The sequence below is a fragment of the Anolis sagrei genome, chromosome 2 (genome assembly GCF_037176765.1).
Source record: "Anolis sagrei isolate rAnoSag1 chromosome 2, rAnoSag1.mat, whole genome shotgun sequence".
Lineage (NCBI taxonomy): Eukaryota > Metazoa > Chordata > Lepidosauria > Squamata > Dactyloidae > Anolis > Anolis sagrei.
The window spans coordinates 231496716-231514071 of NC_090022.1; the positions used below are offsets into that span (position 1 = coordinate 231496716).

A 17356-nucleotide genomic window follows, 5' to 3' on the forward strand; every position below is an offset into this window, starting at 1 on the left:
ACCTTCAAGCTGGTTTGACCCGCAGCGGAGAGTTCCGCAGTTCCTGGAAGTTGCAATTGGGATAAACTGATGAAATGTGCCCCAACAGACAGCTCAAACTAGGACTGCACTCAGCCTCTGTGTCTTTCTATCACTTTCCTCCAAGCCCTAACATTGTAGCCATTCCCTTAATAAAGATAATAATAAAGATACCTGAAAGATACCTTAATAAAGATACCTGAAATTGCAACTTTTAACTTTTCCGCTTGATACTTTGTGTCTTTCCTTGCCTGAACCACCAAATTGCATGAAATAAACCTTCTTCCCATGGAGCCCACTGGCTCCTAACCCATAATGCAGAGAAACTTTGGAGGGGTTCCATTTGTAAACTATAGTGGAACCAGCATATATTACCACAGCGGGAACATGGGAGGCTTCCTGCGCTGCACCAGGAGCAATAAGGGAAGTTACTTCTAGTCCTTGAAGTATTTCAAGGAATGAATTAGTTGTAGCCAACAGGAATAAATGTGATACTGTTCCCTGGCACCTTGAGAAACAATAATCCCTGCCCTCCCCCCATTAGACAGCCTGAGAAGCATGGAAGTGTTTCTCATAATGTATCTTCTCCTCCATCATTGTTTTCCCCATGTGGAGATTCTTGTGCATGTGGAGGTTTTCCATGCAAACCAGAATCCCTACTTTTCAACATTTGTTTTATCAGCAAATGATTTTTTTATCATTTGTTCACATTATCCCTTTTCTCTGTTTCAAGAACATTTTAATGTGTTTGGGGAGAGCAAAATGGAAGAAACAGAAGTTGGTGATATCATAAGCTCTGTCCAATATAACTCCCTGCAGCTTCATTTTGACCAGAATCCTAAAGGTTGGCAGACCCTTCCTTCTAGCCATGTGCACATGTTTTCAGTCTATAGGAGATGTTTTAGATCACTTCTACAAAGGAAAGGCATTACAAACATGTGTACCATATTCCTTTTAGTGGTATCAAAAAGTTAACAGCAAATGCTTGCGTTGACAATTGCTGCACTCCAATAATGAGTTCACAAACAGATTATAATGCCCTCAGTGAGCACAGAAGCACTGTTCTTTTGCTAACTCTCAACCTTTACTACTCTTTCAGTTTTTTATAATTAAAATAGTTTACTTCTATTGGTTGCTCCTGAAATGGCTGAAGCCAAGCTAGCCGCTTACTTACTTACTTACTTACTTAGGCGATCCCTCGTTGGACGAGTAAGATGGTCTTCCATCATGGGTTTCCTTGTGGGTCCGCATGTGGCTGTGGAGCCCTATTCTTGCTCTGCATCTTCTTCCGCAGTGAGGGCATTGGTTTCCAGGTGGAAGGCGGTCCCGGTCGGGGTTGGCTTGACGCACCTTCCTCCTGGCACGTTTCTCTCTTTCACCCTCCACTCGTGCCTCCTCGAATTCTGCAGCACTGCTGGTCACAGCTGACCTCCAGCTGGAGCGGTCAAGGGCCAGGGCCTCCCAGTTCTCAGTGTCTATGCCAGAGTTTTTAAGGTTGGCTTTGAGCCCATCTTTAAATCTCTTTTCCTGTCCACCAACATTCCGTTTTCCGTTCTTGAGTTCGGAGTAGAGCAACTGCTTTGGGAGACGGTGGTCAGGCATCCGGACAACGTGGCCTGTCCAGCGGAGTTGATGTTGGAGGACCATCGCTTCAATGCTGGTGGTCTTTGCTTCTTCCAGCACGCTGACGTTTGTCCGCTTGTCTTCCCAGGAGATTTGCAGGATTTTCCGGAGGCAGCGCTGATGGAATCGTTCCAGGAGCTGCATGTGACGTCTGTAGACAGTCCATGTCTCACAGGCATATAGCAGGGTTGGGAGGACAATAGCTTTATAGACAAGCACCTTAGTATCCCTACGGATGTCCCGGTCCTCAAACACTCTCTGCTTCATTCGGGAAAATGCTGCACTTGCAGAGCTCAGGCGGTGTTGTATTTCGGCGTCGATGTTGACTTTGGTGGAGAGGTGGCTGCCAAGGTAGCGGAAATGGTCGACATTTTCTAATGTTACACCATTAAGCTGTATCTCTGGCATTGGAGAGGGGACGGCTGGTGACTGCTGGAACAGCACTTTGGTTTTCTCGATGTTCAGTGAGAGGCCAAGCTTTGTGTATGCTTCTGCAAAGGTGTTGAGAGTGGCTTGTAGATCTTCTTCTGAATGCGCACAGACGACATTGTCATCAGCATACTGGAGTTCTATAACAGATGTTGTTCTGACCTTGGTTTTGGCTTTCAGTCTGCTGAGGTTAAATAGCTTGCCGTCTGTCCGATAGATGATTTCCACTCCGGTTGGAAGCTTCCCATCAACAAGGTGAAGTATCATGGCGATGAAGATGGAGAATAAAGTTGGGGCAATAACACATCCCTGTTTGACACCCGATTCCACCTTAAATGGGTCACTTTGGGAGCCATTGCTGTCCAAGACTGTTGCCATCATGTCATCGTGGAGGAGCCGCAGGATGTTCACAAATTTGCTTGGGCACCCGATTTTTTGGAGGATGGTCCAGAGAGCGCTGCGATTCACTGTGTCGAATGCCTTTGCAAGGTCGATGAATGCCATGTACAGAGGTTGGTTTTGTTCCCTGCATTTTTCTTGGAGCTGTCGTGCAGTGAAGATCATGTCCACAGTTCCTCTGGAGGGGCGGAAGCCGTTCTGGGATTCTGGGAGGGTGTCTTCTGAGAGGGGCAGAAGGCGGTTTGCAAGGATTCTTGCGAGGATCTTTCCAGCAGAGGTTAGAAGGGAGATACCTCGATAGTTTCCGCAGTCTGTTCTTTCCCCTTTTTTGAAGAGGGTGATGATGGTGGCATCCTTGAAGTCTGCTGGGATTTTCTCGGTCACCCACACTTTTTCTATGAGCTGGTGGAGTTGGTGTGTCAGCGCAGGTCCTCCCTCTTTAAAGATTTCAGCAGGGATCCCATCCGGTCCGCTGGCTTTGTTGTTCTTTTGTTGGCTGATGGCATTGCTGACTTCTTCCAAACTAGGCAGTGCTGCAAGCTCATCCCTGGTTTGTTGTTGCGGGATTTGTGAGAGGACCTCTTTGGCCACACTGGAGCTGCGGTTTAGGAGGCTTTGGTAGTGTTCTTTCCAACGTAGTGCAATTGACTTTTGGTCCTTCAGGAGTTTGGTTCCGTCTGATGAGCGTAGAGGCTGTATGCCATGGTTTCTTGGCCCATAGATGACCTTTGTGGCTTTGAAAAATCCTTGAGCATTATGGGTATCTGCCAGGTGTTGGATTTCTTCAGCCTTCTTTGTCCACCAGATGTTCTTGAGTTCTCTTGTCCTTCTTTGGACCTCAGCTTTTGCACTGGCGTAGATCTTTTTCTTAGCAGCACAGTTGATGTCTCTCTGCCATGTTTGGAAGGCTTTCCTTTTCTTGTCGATTAGCTGTTGGATCTCGATGTCATTTTCGTCAAACCAGTCTTGATGTTTCTTGGCTTGGTATCCAATAGTTTCTTCGCAGGCTTGGATGATGGAGGTCTTCAGTTTGTTCCAATGTTCCTCAACATTTTCGGGGTGTACTGTGGGTAGATGGTCCTTGAGTGCTGTTTGGAGATGGGCTCGCCTGGAGGGCTCCTGAAGGGCTTGGGTGTTCATTTTGCGCCTTGTCTTTCTTCCTTGGAGTCTGCGCTTGGGGGCGATCTTGATAGCCATCGTGGATCGGATTAGCCTGTGGTCGGTCCAGCAGTCGTCAGCACCTGTCATGGCTCTTGTGAGGAGTACGTCACGGCGGTCTCTGGCACGTGTGATTACATAGTCTAAGAGGTGCCAGTGCTTTGACCGGGGGTGCTTCCATGATGTCTTGAACTTGTTTTTCTGGCGGAAGAGCGTGTTGGTGATGACAAGGTTGTGCTCCGCACATTTGGTGAGAAGCAGGATGCCATTTGAGTTGCTGTTTCCAACCCCGTCTTTTCCTATGGTGCCTGGCCACAGGTCGAAGTCTCGCCCGACTCTTGCATTGAAGTCCCCCAGGAGAATGATTTTGTCCTCCTTAGGTATCCCCGATAGGACGGTGTCCAGCTGACAGTAGAATTTCTCCTTGATGTCTTCATCAGCGTCTAGTGTTGGTGCATAGGCACTTATGATGGTTGCCCGTTGGTTTTTGGCAAGATCAACTCGGAGGGTGGAGAGACGTTCGTTGATGCCAATGGGTGCTTCGGACAGATGTTTCATCAGATCATTTCTTATAGCGAAGCCAACTCTGTGCATTCTTTGGTCTTCTTTGGGCAGTCCCTTCCAGAAGAAGGTGTAGCCTCCTTTTTCTTCCTTCAGCTGTCCCTCTCCTGCTCTCCGGGTCTCCTGAAGGGCTGCTATGTCGATGTTGAAGCGTCCCAGCTCCCTTGCGATGATGGCAGTTCTGCGTTCGGGGCGTTCACTGTCACTGTTGTCCATCAGAGTCCGTACGTTCCACGTACTGAAGTTCATTTTTCTTTTTTGGCCGCAGGATGGTGACCCCACTGGACGCGGCAGTCCAGTCAGGGATAAGTGAGGCAGACTATGTTTAGGGCACCTTTTCTAGCCCCCTCCCCATGTGGGGTGAGCAGAGTGGGTCCTAAAAAGGGCTGCTCAGTCGCGGATACAGCTGCCGAACTACTCAACTGCCTCGGACCTTGAGGTAGAACGACTGCTTACCCATTACAAGACAATGTAATGGCCGCTTACCCATTACAAGACAATGGCTCAGACCAAGGGTGGTCTGTGGTCTGAGCAGGCAGGCTTCCTTCTATTGCCATTACTGGCCCATGGACCACAAGTAGCTCTCACCAGCAGCCCACTTTGCAGACTATGGCTTAAAAAACCTCTTTCTTGATGAAAAAGGAAATGGATTTACAATATTTGTTTTAGAGGTTTTTGATGTTATAAGCCACCTTGATTACTTTAAGCTAGGACATTTAAAAATAAATTCATAACTAAAAATAAAACACCCTGTGATGCAGTAGTTAGAGCTCCATCTCCAAGTCCTGCCTGAGCTGTGAAATTCTTGTTGATTCTGATAGTGTTCTCCAAGTGACCTACCTCAAGGGTTGTGATGAGTGAGCATCAGGTGGGGAAGCGAAGATTAATGCATTCCACTTCAGCTGCTTGGAGGAAGGGTGACAATAATAAACCCAATCAACACAATATTGCAAGGGCGATTCTTTTTGTTGAAGAGTAAGCTCAAGGACATCTCATGCCTACTCCCAGAACCAAATGGAAACAGCTGTAACTGTATAATATCTAAACAGAACTGCAGACTGACAGAGGTGAAAACAGTTTTTATAGTATTTATTTACAGTATTTATATTCCGCCCTTCTCACCCCGCAGGGGACTCAGGGCAGATTACAATGTACACACATATAGCAACCATTCAATGCCAAGACACACAACATAGACAAGACAGTCAGAGGCTATCTAACTTTTTCTGGCCGCCAGGGGAGCTGTTGCTGTCATCATCCATCTGCGACACTGATGAAGTACTTCCACATTCCCCGCATGCTTTTTGCTGGAGTGCATTGCTGGAGTCTTTTTATGGCCTCGTGAATTTTGTTAAATTAGCCTCCCCACACATAGGTGGCACCTAAATTTCCTACTTGACAGATGCAACTGTCTTTTGGGTTGCAAAGGTCAACAACAAGCTACACAATTTGTCGGACGCTCACTCCGGGCTGGCTTCGAACTCATGACCTTTTGGTCAGAAGTGATTTTAATGCAGCTGACACTCAGCCAGCTGCGCCACAATCCCGGTACACATTTACATGGCAAAAACTAGGTGAGAAAATGGTTTGATGAGCCATTTTCATTAAAGTTCATTAATTTCAGGAATACCTCCTGCTGATGAGTATAAGTTTTGAACAAATATTGTCTTGAACCTTTGTCTCATACATTAAGTTTGGAATTCTGCACTCATTTAAGAGCCAGCATGGTATAGTAGTTTGAGCATTGGAATATGATTCTGGAAACCAGGGTTTGATTCTCCACTTGGACATAGAAAACCATTGGATGATCTTGGGTGAGTCACACACTCCCAGCTCCAGAAAACCCCATGGTATGTTCACCTTACAGTTGCTGTAAATCAGAAATGACTTGAAGGTACACATCAAAAAAGTCCAGTGGACTTGGTAAAGCTTGCTTCTGAGGAAATATGAATAGAATATATACTGAATGAGAATATATACTGAATACTGCCCCCAGTGGAGTAGCGGGTTAAACTGCTGAGCTGTGGAACTTGCTGACCAAATGGTCGGCGGTTTGAATCCAGGGAGTGGGGTGAGCTCCCACTGTTAGCCCAAACTTTTGCTGACATAGAAGTTCGAAAACATGCAAATGTGCGTAGAACAATAGGTACCACCTCAGTGGGAAGGTAAATGTGCACCATGCAGTTATGCTGGCCACATGACCTTGGAGGCATCTATGGGCAATGCTAGCTCTTTGGATTAAAAAAATGAGATGAGCACCACCCCCCAGTGTCAGTCATGACTAGACTTAATGTCAAGGGGAAACCTTTACCTTTTATATATCTCAATTGATTTCAGAAGACAATGTACTTTGGAGTCTTGGGATTAACATCAACCATAGTAGTTATAAAACTTGAACATTTGAAAGACTTAGACTGCAATACAATTCCCATTTTCCCATGTATAAGCCCAATTAAGCCTAATGAGGACTTACTTTTGAAAAGATGTCTTTTGCAGAAATATACAGTTCCACTAATTTTAGAAGACAACATGCAAACAGGTTTCCATCCAGAAATCTTATAATTGAAAACATTCATAACAGGTGACAACAGCTCGAACATTTAAGAAGATTAAAATGCAACACTATGCCAATTTTACCAATAGTAAAGCCAGGCAGATCCCAATGGAACTGAGCAGTAATGTATAGGACTGCACTGGAGGAATGTAATCATAAGAATGAAAATTGCTGTAAGTAGGATGTTGGGATTGTTGATGCATTTATATTCATCAGTTGATAACTGTCATATCAGCTGAAGACTTCCCTGTACAGAACAACCAACACTGATGCTATTCTCTCATTTCACTTCCTGGTTAATCACATATATAATTGAAATTTATTGAATAACCTTATGTAATGTATTACTTGTGGTTTCTCCATTCCCAGCAATAATGCTTGGTACTAAACATTTGGCTTCTAAGATAGACAAACTGAGTCAGTTCTTATACAAGAAAAAAGTGCAGAGACCTCACAATGGCTGGAATTGTCCTCTTATTTGATACCATATCTACAGGGAACAATGTTTTGAAAAATGCATTACACAACTTTATGGAATTTGTAGGATAACTGACTTAACCATGTGGTACACTTGTTTCTATAAGACATGGATAGGTATAAAAGAGCCAGGGTGGTATAATGGTTTGAGTGTCAAGGTTCAAATCCCTACTTGGCTAGAGAAACCATGGGTGACCTTGGCTCAGTCACACTCTCTCATCCTCAGAGAAAGGCAAGCACATAGCCCCTTTGAACAAATTCTGCCTAATAAACCCTGTTGTAGATTTGCCTTACGGTTACCATAAATCAAGAATGACTTGAAAAGCATACAACTAACATCCATCCCCGTTACCCAGAAGACTCCTGCAATATCATATCCACTGCCTGTGACAGGGGACATAATCCTAACATTTCTCTTCTGTGCCAGCACTACTAAGCTTTCTCAGAATGGTGATTAACTGGGCACGTTTCCCTGGGTTTCTCTCAGTCCTGAAATTTATTTACTAGAGGTACAGTCATGTATTTATTTGTATGCTCTCCACCGCCCTGCTCCTACTGCTGCATACATCACTGAAATGTATGGTCCAGAGGGCAAAACGAAAGCAGCTTACTTACTTTTAAGGTGGTCTCGATGCGACACCAACAGATGACAAGTATTATAATAATGGCCCTTGCTTCAGTGCAAGTGGCATGAGGGCGGCAAGGAAATATATACCCCTGTACTTTTTATTTGAGGTTGGTGATGGTGGGGGAGGGCAATAAAAAATCCTTCATCGGTCGAAGGCTATTTTGAAACCAGCAGAAGACCCAGCTCGTTTCCTGAACATTGCAGCCCCCTGCCTGAGATAAGCAGGAAACACATCCCTCTCCAATGCATCTGTCCCTCCTACATGAGCAGATGCCACTGGCAGAAAGAGCAGGGTGACCTTGTAGGACAAGCCTGAAGATCAAGAGATGCCTTGAAGAATGTGTCTTTATGTCATAGACCTAAAAATGGCAAGTTATCCTGATGGAAGCTATAATGGAGGATGTCTCTTGGTGCATTACATTGAGCAGGTTCTCTGTACAATACATGCTGAGAACCATGGGCACCTTAAAATCAACACATGGGTTTGGAAACACACAATTGAAATGCACCTATTATTCACCCAGAACTTTCTGTAGAGGTGGATGCAAGGCCTTTCAGTTGTTTCTGAGTTGCAACTCTAATCAGCCTTTGCTTGAATAGTTATGGATAATGTGAACTGTAGTCCAGAACATCTAGAGCAGTGTTTCTCAACCTTCCTAATGCCGTGATGTCGTAATACAGTTCCTCATGTTGTGGTGACCCCAAACCATAAAATTATTTTTGTTGCTACTTCGTAAATGTAATTTTGCTACTGTTATGAATTGTAATGTGAATATCTGATATGCAGGATGTATTTTCATTCACTGGACCAAATTTGGCACAAATACCTGATATGCCCAAGTTTGAATACTGGTGGTGTTGGGGGGATTGATTTTGTCATTTTAGAGTTGTAGATGCTGGGATTTGTAATTCACCTATGATCAAAGAGCATTCTAAACTCTACCAATGATGGAATTGAACCAAACTTGGCACATAGAACTCCCATGAGCAACAGAAAATATGGAAAGGTTTGGTGGGCATTGATTTTGAATTTTAGAGTTGTTGAGTTGCTCTACACCCAGAGAGCACTGTGGACTCAAACAGTGATGGATCTGCACCAAACTTGGCATGAATACTGGTGGAGTTTGGGGAAAATAGACCTGGTCATTTGGGAGTAGTAGTTGCAGTAATTTACAGTTCACCTACAATCAAAGAGCATTCTGAACCCTACTAACGATGGAATTGGACCAAACTTCCCATACAGAACCCCCATGACACCCACCCATGACCCCCCGGGATCTCGAGCCCGGGATTGAGAAACACTGCTCTAAAGCAGTGCTATCTGATAAGGAAGACTGGCAGTAATTGTTGTCCAGTGTGCCAGGGATCGGCACCATATTTGTGCCTATTGGCTACAGTGTTTCTTATCTGAACAGTTTCCAGGGACTGTCAGTAGTCCAGCGACTACCATTTTGAGCAGTGGTAGTTTTGAGGATTATGTGTTCTCTGTCACAGTTCTGTGCCATTAAGAGTTGGGTTTTTTTTAGCCTTGATAAATTTTGTAAATGAATTATATTCACCTTTTAAAGCATCTTGAGGACTTTTTCAAACTAAAAATTGGGTAGAATGGCCGACATCAGATAAGTAAGGATAAGCAAGTAAATAAATTGCAGATTGAACTGAGACTCAATCCACTCTAAGGTACCCACAGACTAGATAGGCTGTCTCTTCTGCTGAAGTATTATTAAGCAGAAAAAAATATCTTAAGAATAATGTAGTGAGATAGCCCAATGGCTATCTCACTACATTATAACCAAGATAACCAAGATACATTATAACCAAGATAACCAAGTTAAACCTCTGCCACTTCGAATCACTGTCTACCCATCCTGTTGTGTTAACACCTCCCTTTGTAGTTTCTTTATCTCACCTTGGATCAGAACAAAGCATGTCAAGTCTTCAAAAAGCTAACAAAACTCAAAAGGACAAAAACTTGTGATAAATGGAAATGGGTGTGCCAGTGTCTCAATATTTGATTGAGGCACTTGCAAAAACTCACAGTTCTTGTGTATGCTTGGTGTGTTTGAAAACTAGTGTTTGCCTTTAAGCTCTGTGGTAATCTTCATATACCATGGAGAAGAAACAAATATATGGGATGGGGAAAATATATTTACTGAAGCTGTGGTTAGAGACAATGACTACCAGTAAGATGGGATTTATCATAGGTAACATAACACTTTACTGTTTTTTGTGTCTTCCTATAGAGGAATAAACAATCACAAACCAAAGCTTGAAGGAAGGGATATTGGGGACAGAACACATGTGGATGTGAACAGCTCTAGGAAAACATAGCAGATAGTAAGGAAGATGATCAGTGCCTAAACACCCCTGAAACATCCGAGAGACAGCATTCTCCAGTGCATCAATTGTGCCAGTGAACTTGTAAAGGTCGTTGCTCAGTATGGCATCTTCACCGAAAATGACTTGCTGTTATCCACATCACTGTCACCAGTGCGGATCTTGCACAGGTGGTGAGAAATATAACATGCTATTTGCGGTTCAGATTCATCCTAGGGTTCATATTCTGTTTGTGTTCTTGGACAACTCACTTGTCCACAGCTAATTTTCCAGCATTATGTTTGTAGTAGTGGCCAACCAAAGGCCTCTGGGAAGCTGAAAAGAATCAGAACATTAAGATAAGAGCAGTCCACAGAATTGTGAAATGTACCATACACAAAAGTTTTTTTTTTGACTGATCAACTATCCCTGCTATCTACTGGCAACAGTCTCCTTGGAAAATATTTTTTGTGGAAGCATCCATAACATTTTCTCAATACTTGAAATGACTTTTAAGATTGAGAATTCTATGGTAAGACAAAAAGGACCTAAATGAACCACCAAATTAATGGCTAAATAGTAATTCAATGTTTATAGAAATATCAATTTAATGGGACAACCATGGGATGAGCAGTGGATTTAGGCAAAAGTGTTTACAAAGTCAAACCGAGGAAAATCTATCTTCCATATGAAGTTGGCATACTTTTAGAGATAGGGGTGATTTTTTTTGCATATATAGTGAATGCGGGAATTGATAGGTTCAGTTTTACCATCAGCATTATATCCTGGGGATGGCGGGGAGGTGGGGGTGGGGGTGGGAAATTTTCTTTGGGTATATTTTCGATCCATGAGTTGCTGTTATGCTCTATTAGAGACTGACATCTGCAACTTCAAATACAACAAAGAGCACTAATGCATCTTAATTCAACTAGAACTGGCTAATCTTTAAGATGCCACAGAAATGTTTGTCTGTAACAGACCAACACAGCTATCCCCTTCCATTCTCCGGTTTTATTTCCAGAGCCAACACTCTGTGCCCTTTTTGAATCTACAAGTGGACACCACCATGTTAATCCCCATTATGTTCATACTGAGGGTCTAGCATACCATTGTCTTTGCATGTGGTTGTGACTGGATATATTCTGATCTTCTTGCAAAAACAATCAAAATAATCAAATTGCAGCAACATGAAAGCATGGAAAGATGAACCAATAGTGGCAGACAGGAATTATCATCTGAATGATACAGTAATTTCTTTTTAAAGTGTTGAAAAGGGAAATACCATTAACTAGAACTGTTGGGTCAGTTCTACTACAGAGTTGTATATTGGATTCATGGAATAAAAGACAAGAAAATGTGGAGGAAATCAAAAAGTTATATTATAAATTATAGTCAACTTATGTACACCATATATTTATTATATACTAGCTTGGGTACCTGGCATTGCCTGGGTTACTTGAAAAAGTCATTTTTTAATTTTACAAAATGCATAAGGTTGTGGGTGTACTGCAACTCACATCATGCCAGGTTAACTCCCTAAAACTCCAACAATACTTAAAGTTTGTCATGTTGGGTAAGTTTGCTCTAGATCCATCACTGGAGGGGTTTAGTGTGATTGCTGGTTGCAGGATAAACTCAGCTCCCACCATGGGGTGTTATTCCCCTCAAATCGTTGGTAATGGGGCTTCTGTGTGCCAAGTTTGGTCCAGATCCATCATCAATGGTGGTCATAGTGTCTCTGGATGTAAGTAAACTACAACTTCCAGAAAGGAAAGTCAGTTCCCCCCCAAACTCCTCCAGTGTTTTCAGTTGGTCATTGTGGTTCTTTGTACTAAGTGAGGTCCATCATTGGTGCTCTTTGATTGCAGGTGAACTATAAATCTCAGTACCTACAATGGCTATAAATCAAGGTAAATTCCCCTAAAACCTCTCCAGTATTTTTCATGGGTCATGGGGGTTCTGTGTGGTCCAGGTCCATTGTCATTGCTCTGACTTTATGCAGGGTGAACTACAACTTCCATCATGTGGAGTCAATCCCCCAAACTCCTCCAATATGTTTAGTTTCTGATTAGTTCTGCTCTGTTTGTTGTGCAGACAGAGCTGAAAAGTGTAGGAAAGGGTTAAGGGAGAGTCAGTGGGTGGGATCATGCAAATTCCACACCAATTGAGAGAGTAAGAAACACTGGGAAGTCTGTGGTGGAGGAAACATGTAAAATCTAGTATGAAATTGTCCCTAAATGAAAGTCTTCCTTGGGTGGTGGGCAGTATGGTGTTTGGGAAGGACATTGGCAGAGGTTGGGCTACATGTTCATGGTGCTCGCTATAACCTGAAATGTCATTGGAGGAAGGGCTTTTGGTAGCTCTTCAGCACTGTGGATTAAAGCTGTTTGTCAAAGTGGGAGCCTGTCTGTGGAAGTGGGCACCCCAGCCACATACACACATACATATTTTCACTTTTATTTGGTAGATAGTTATATATATATTATATAGCTTATTATTATTTTAATCTTAAATTATACACATTTAATTTATATTAGAATCTTGCCATGATATACATCATTATCTGATCCTTAATATAATATTATTATAGTTAATTTGCTACTAATATTTTCTCTTTGGAAAAATTACAAGCAGGAACTAAAAATGAGCCAAAAAAAATGTTGAAAACCGACGTAACGACAGAAGAATCCGGAAGATGGAAACAAGGTGTGGTCTTTCTAGTGTGGACTTTGGTTCACAAATATTATAAGCACCTGTTTTATGCTATTAACATCCACATCTGTAGAATCCATAAAAGATTTTGACTGTGCTGAATTAACCTTTGGGGGTAGCAATGTTTTACTTTATTTGTAGCTATCAAATTCTCCTCTCACACAGAGAACACATTGTGATCTTTGTGCAGGCGGATCTATTAAATTTAAATGACAAAGCATTTGGATCATAATGTGTTATACACATGCAGGATATTGCATATCAAATGGTAGCCACCTTTTCTTCTGCAGAACACACATATGCTGACACTACCAAAACAAGAGGTGAAAGAGAGCAAAACCACTACTCATTGGACTGTTTGGTAAGTAGGTTTGGTCATAACAACATCCAAGTCCTCTCTCTTACTTTAAATATTACAAAATAAAAGTACAGTAGCCTTTGGAATAAATCCCTCAAGGACTTTGGCATAATAGAGGCTTTAAGTGGAATGCTTTTTGTTTTTAAGTATTTAGTGAGAGCAAAAGGTCATACTTTGTAGCTTAGTCATGTCTTTCTCTGAAATCTAATTCACACTGTGCTTAGATACAGGATGGATACAATCTCATCCTGGCTGAGAATCAAAGTCTGGAAACAACAGCTGGAAGAAGCAATAATTTTACTTGGCCCTAGTCTGTGGTCAAATGATTCTTGCTAAAAAAGAAACCCATCCTAATCTTGAGTCCCATTTATTTATATGTAGCATTTATAACCTGACTTTCTTCCAATGAGCTCAACTTCCCTCCTCCTCATAATAGCCCTACAATTTTTTTCTGTAGTTTCCACTAGGAGATAGTGTTTCATCACTAGGTAGGAATTTGCCCATGGATTTGCCAAATCCCAACCTAACATTGTAACTACAGGACCTTGTTGGCTTTCTGTATTGTGCTTTCAAGAAAAGTTAAGGTGAAAGTGTATCAATTCTGTGCTTTAATGACTTCTGGAATCCTTTCAGTTTAACTTTCCAACAAACTACATTTTTTGAAAGTTTAGTTGTGGTCTTGGTTGACAAGCTAGGCCAGGAGGTCAACAGAAGAAAGGGCATTTTGGTGGTCTCAGGGCTGGCCAGTGACTCTTATGTTAGTAGGAGTCTGAATCACATCATGTTTTAATCTAGGCTTGAAATGAGCTCTCCAAGGTCCTCAAATAGGTTCGTTCCATTGGACAGCTTCGGTAAAACTAAACAAACCCTGAAATGGATTCACCACCCAATTGGAAACGCTAGCCACTACTGGATGACCCCATAACAACTTTTGTTCAAAAGTCTGTGACCAATCTTGAAGTATTTAATTGGTGGTCATATTTGATTGCTTATCTTCTTCCAAGAGCCTTTTCCCTACCACTCTGGGTAATTTCTAGCTTAATGTCTACTACATCTATGAAGGTACTGCTCAAGATTATTGAAATATGTCACAGACATCAGTATTTCAAGAATATCATTTTCTGGTTCATGCTTTTTATCCTGGTTTTACTCTTAAAGTGAATGTAGACATGGCATGAGGATTTATGTCTTTATCATGGCACACATTTTTTAAAAAGGTAGCATCACCTCCCTAAGCCTTTGTACCTGCCATGCAACTTAGGACCTCATCACATGGAGGTCCCAAATTTGAGTGATAATGAGGGGATTCACTGGGCAGCATGGTGAATCTGTAGTACTGTAGGGAAATAATTGCCCTACGCCTTGCATTGGCCACATCACCAATTACCCCATCACATGGGGGAAAGCGCCATTGCCCAGCTTCCCCCCCCCCCATGCTGGCTCCATTCTAAGCAATGAGAACATGTAAAGCCTCCCATGTTCTTTGGGTTCCATCAGAGGATGCTTCTGGTAGGGAGCCAGGAGGGAGCTCCGCTGGAAGTAACCCTATACTGTGTGATAGGTTCTGGCAGTTTCTAGCCTGACTCTTTCCTGGAAGCATCCTAGGACGGAGCCAGAAGATAATGTGATAAAGTCCTGAGTCAATACCCTCCTTCTCCATACTGACCAAAAAGACTAACATGATAGGTGCTACTTTCATCCAATGAGGAATAACTATATGAGACATGAAATGGGGGATTAGTATGGATCAGGATTCACTTGAGACAGAGAGTGAAAGCTGTAATGTTATTGTGTTGGCCTGGCTTTGGAAATTCCGCAATCTAGTCTGCAATGAACCACAAAACTGAATGGATGACCTTGTCCCTGTCACTCTCTCTCAGTCTGACCTACCATACAGAGTAGTAGTGAGGTTAGAGCAGCAAGATGGAGTGAGCCATCAATGGAATCTTAAATAGGGGAGAGAGGACATTAATGCAATAAAATATTTTAAGCCATATCGAATTTGGTCCTCAGTGGTCCCATCTACATGGATACTATAATGCAACTTGGAACTTTTTTTTGGGGGGGGGGGGAGTTATTATTATTATTATTATTATTTTGCATGGGTGATTACATTAACAGGTTGGGAACTGGTTTGAGGCCAGTGACATTAATCAAAGAATCTGGTCTCAAACTGCTCTGCAGGTTTCCCCCTCCCACCATTTCCAAGAGATTTGTACACCAGCACTTAGAAGCATAGGAAATTAAAAAAAAAGGGAAAATGGCAGTAAGAGAGGAATTCAGTTACTGCTCTCAGGGGGTCAATTAGCTTGGGACATTTTTGGCAACCCCCTCGGCCCCCATACAAAGTGCTTCAGCAAAGGCAGGCATTTACAATGCTCTCCGGGTTCTGCAGAGCAGATTTTACTCTTGGATCTGGGATATATTGGGATCTGCTGCAGTGCATTAAAGGGATTAACTTTGAGTCCTGCGACTTTCTTTAATATGCTGTATAGCCTTAAATCCTCACTGCAATGTGCATTGACAGCATACATCTTGTGGTTTCTGCAATCATCTTAAAGCCTTGTAGATGTGCCCAGTGATTATTGATATCCAAATCTGAACGCACATTATATTATTTTCATATTAGCTGGTGATTTTCTGAGTCTGATTTTACACAGGTATTGGAATGATTTTTGTTTGGGACAGTTAATAGTTTATAATAGTATCATATAGCTTATATATTTGATCTTTTGCAGAGGAATATAATTTAATGTGTATCTGATGTGTTATACAGAGCATTAATTGCATTCATAGTTTTCCTCCAGAGCTGAACTGTGCTGTAGCAAAACACAAATGGAGAAGACAATAGCATCTCTAAATGGGAGGAATCTCTGGAAGTCCCACATTTATTCCTGTATAAGCTGATTTTATTTTGGAGATTCATATGACATTTTTCACATTCAGAAGTATTTCTTGTATGTTCTCAGCATTATTAAGGTCTTTTTATTCCCACTGTCCAGGTCAGGTGGAATTATTCTAGCAGTTTCCAAAATGACATTTATAAGTTACTTGCCAAGTATTTCTTTTCTCTTGGACTCCATAAAGATGTCCACCAAGTAAACACATCCATTGTTTCCAGGACACAGATTCAACACAGTTCAAACAAAGGAGATGTTGCCACTTTCCTCAGTACTTTGACCATAACTTCTAATATATATATTTTAAAAAAGCTTATTTAACATATTCCAAGAGAGAGAACAGAGTCCACATGGTAGAATAGTCCAGTTGAGATCTAAGCTTAAAGTGTTTTGCTTTCTTTGTGTAATGCTATACAACATACTTTCTAAAAGAATACCTTTCCCCCTCATTTTAAAAATCCTATAGTGCACAATGGCTTGTCATGCTAATCTTGAAGATAAAAAATTAGGGCAATAAAAGTATATATCTGCTATCCAAGAATAACAGCAATATGTGGAAACAAAATATCCCACTCGAGCCACTTAAATGTTATCATGGAAATTGAAATTCAGCTTTGCCTTCTGTAAAATGCTAGTGGTATCGCAATATTTATATTGAATTTTTCACCTCTATATCCTTTTAAAAATGTTATCATAGTATCTTAGTCTGCCGTTGAAATTTACAACAACGAACAAGTTTTTAATAGCACTTTATAGGGAAACCTGAAGGTCAGGAAAGCATCCAATTGAAGGGGCGGGTTTTGTTAGTTATTGTAAAGTGGGATTTTAAAAAACGATTGAAATGAATTATATGACATCTGCAACATATATAGGTGGATCATTTAGAGTTCATTGCAGCAATAATCCTGTTACTGACCTGAATGGATAAAATTAGATACATAAAACCCATAAGGTAGTAATCCTGCTGCCTTATACTGAAGACCACATTTCTGAATAGATGTAAGATCGTGTATTAGGAGTAGTCATTGCTTCCCAATTTGTGGGGTAGTAAAGAATTGCTATTTCCTTCTTCCTTTAGAGGTGTATGGCTCTCTTATAGAACTGCATGAATCCTGAAAAACAGCCTACAGAGTAAGCTGTCCCTCACCTTTTTTGATCACTCTTCTGAAAGACTGCACATTCTTGAATATGGAAAACAGCTGGAATCTTGTTGGTGATATAAA

The 17356-nt window shown here is 41.8% G+C and overlaps 1 protein-coding gene across 2 annotated transcripts in view; it reads right to left on the reverse strand.

Annotated features, from left to right (window-relative positions):
* The window catches only part of LOC132766447 (protein FAM240B-like), a 32297-nt gene extending 24394 nt beyond the window's left edge, over positions 1–7903 (reverse strand). The window contains exons 1-2 of one of the 2 annotated variants that reach the window (XM_067465582.1): positions 7835–7868; positions 5029–5093 (exon numbers count right to left, since the gene is read on the reverse strand). The gene's annotated coding sequence lies outside the window, so the exon portion shown is untranslated. Of the gene's footprint in view, positions 1–5028; positions 5094–7834 lie in introns of both variants that reach the window. The other variant, XM_067465581.1, reaches the window with a different exon arrangement.
* Positions 7904–17356: the final 9453 nt, after the last annotated feature.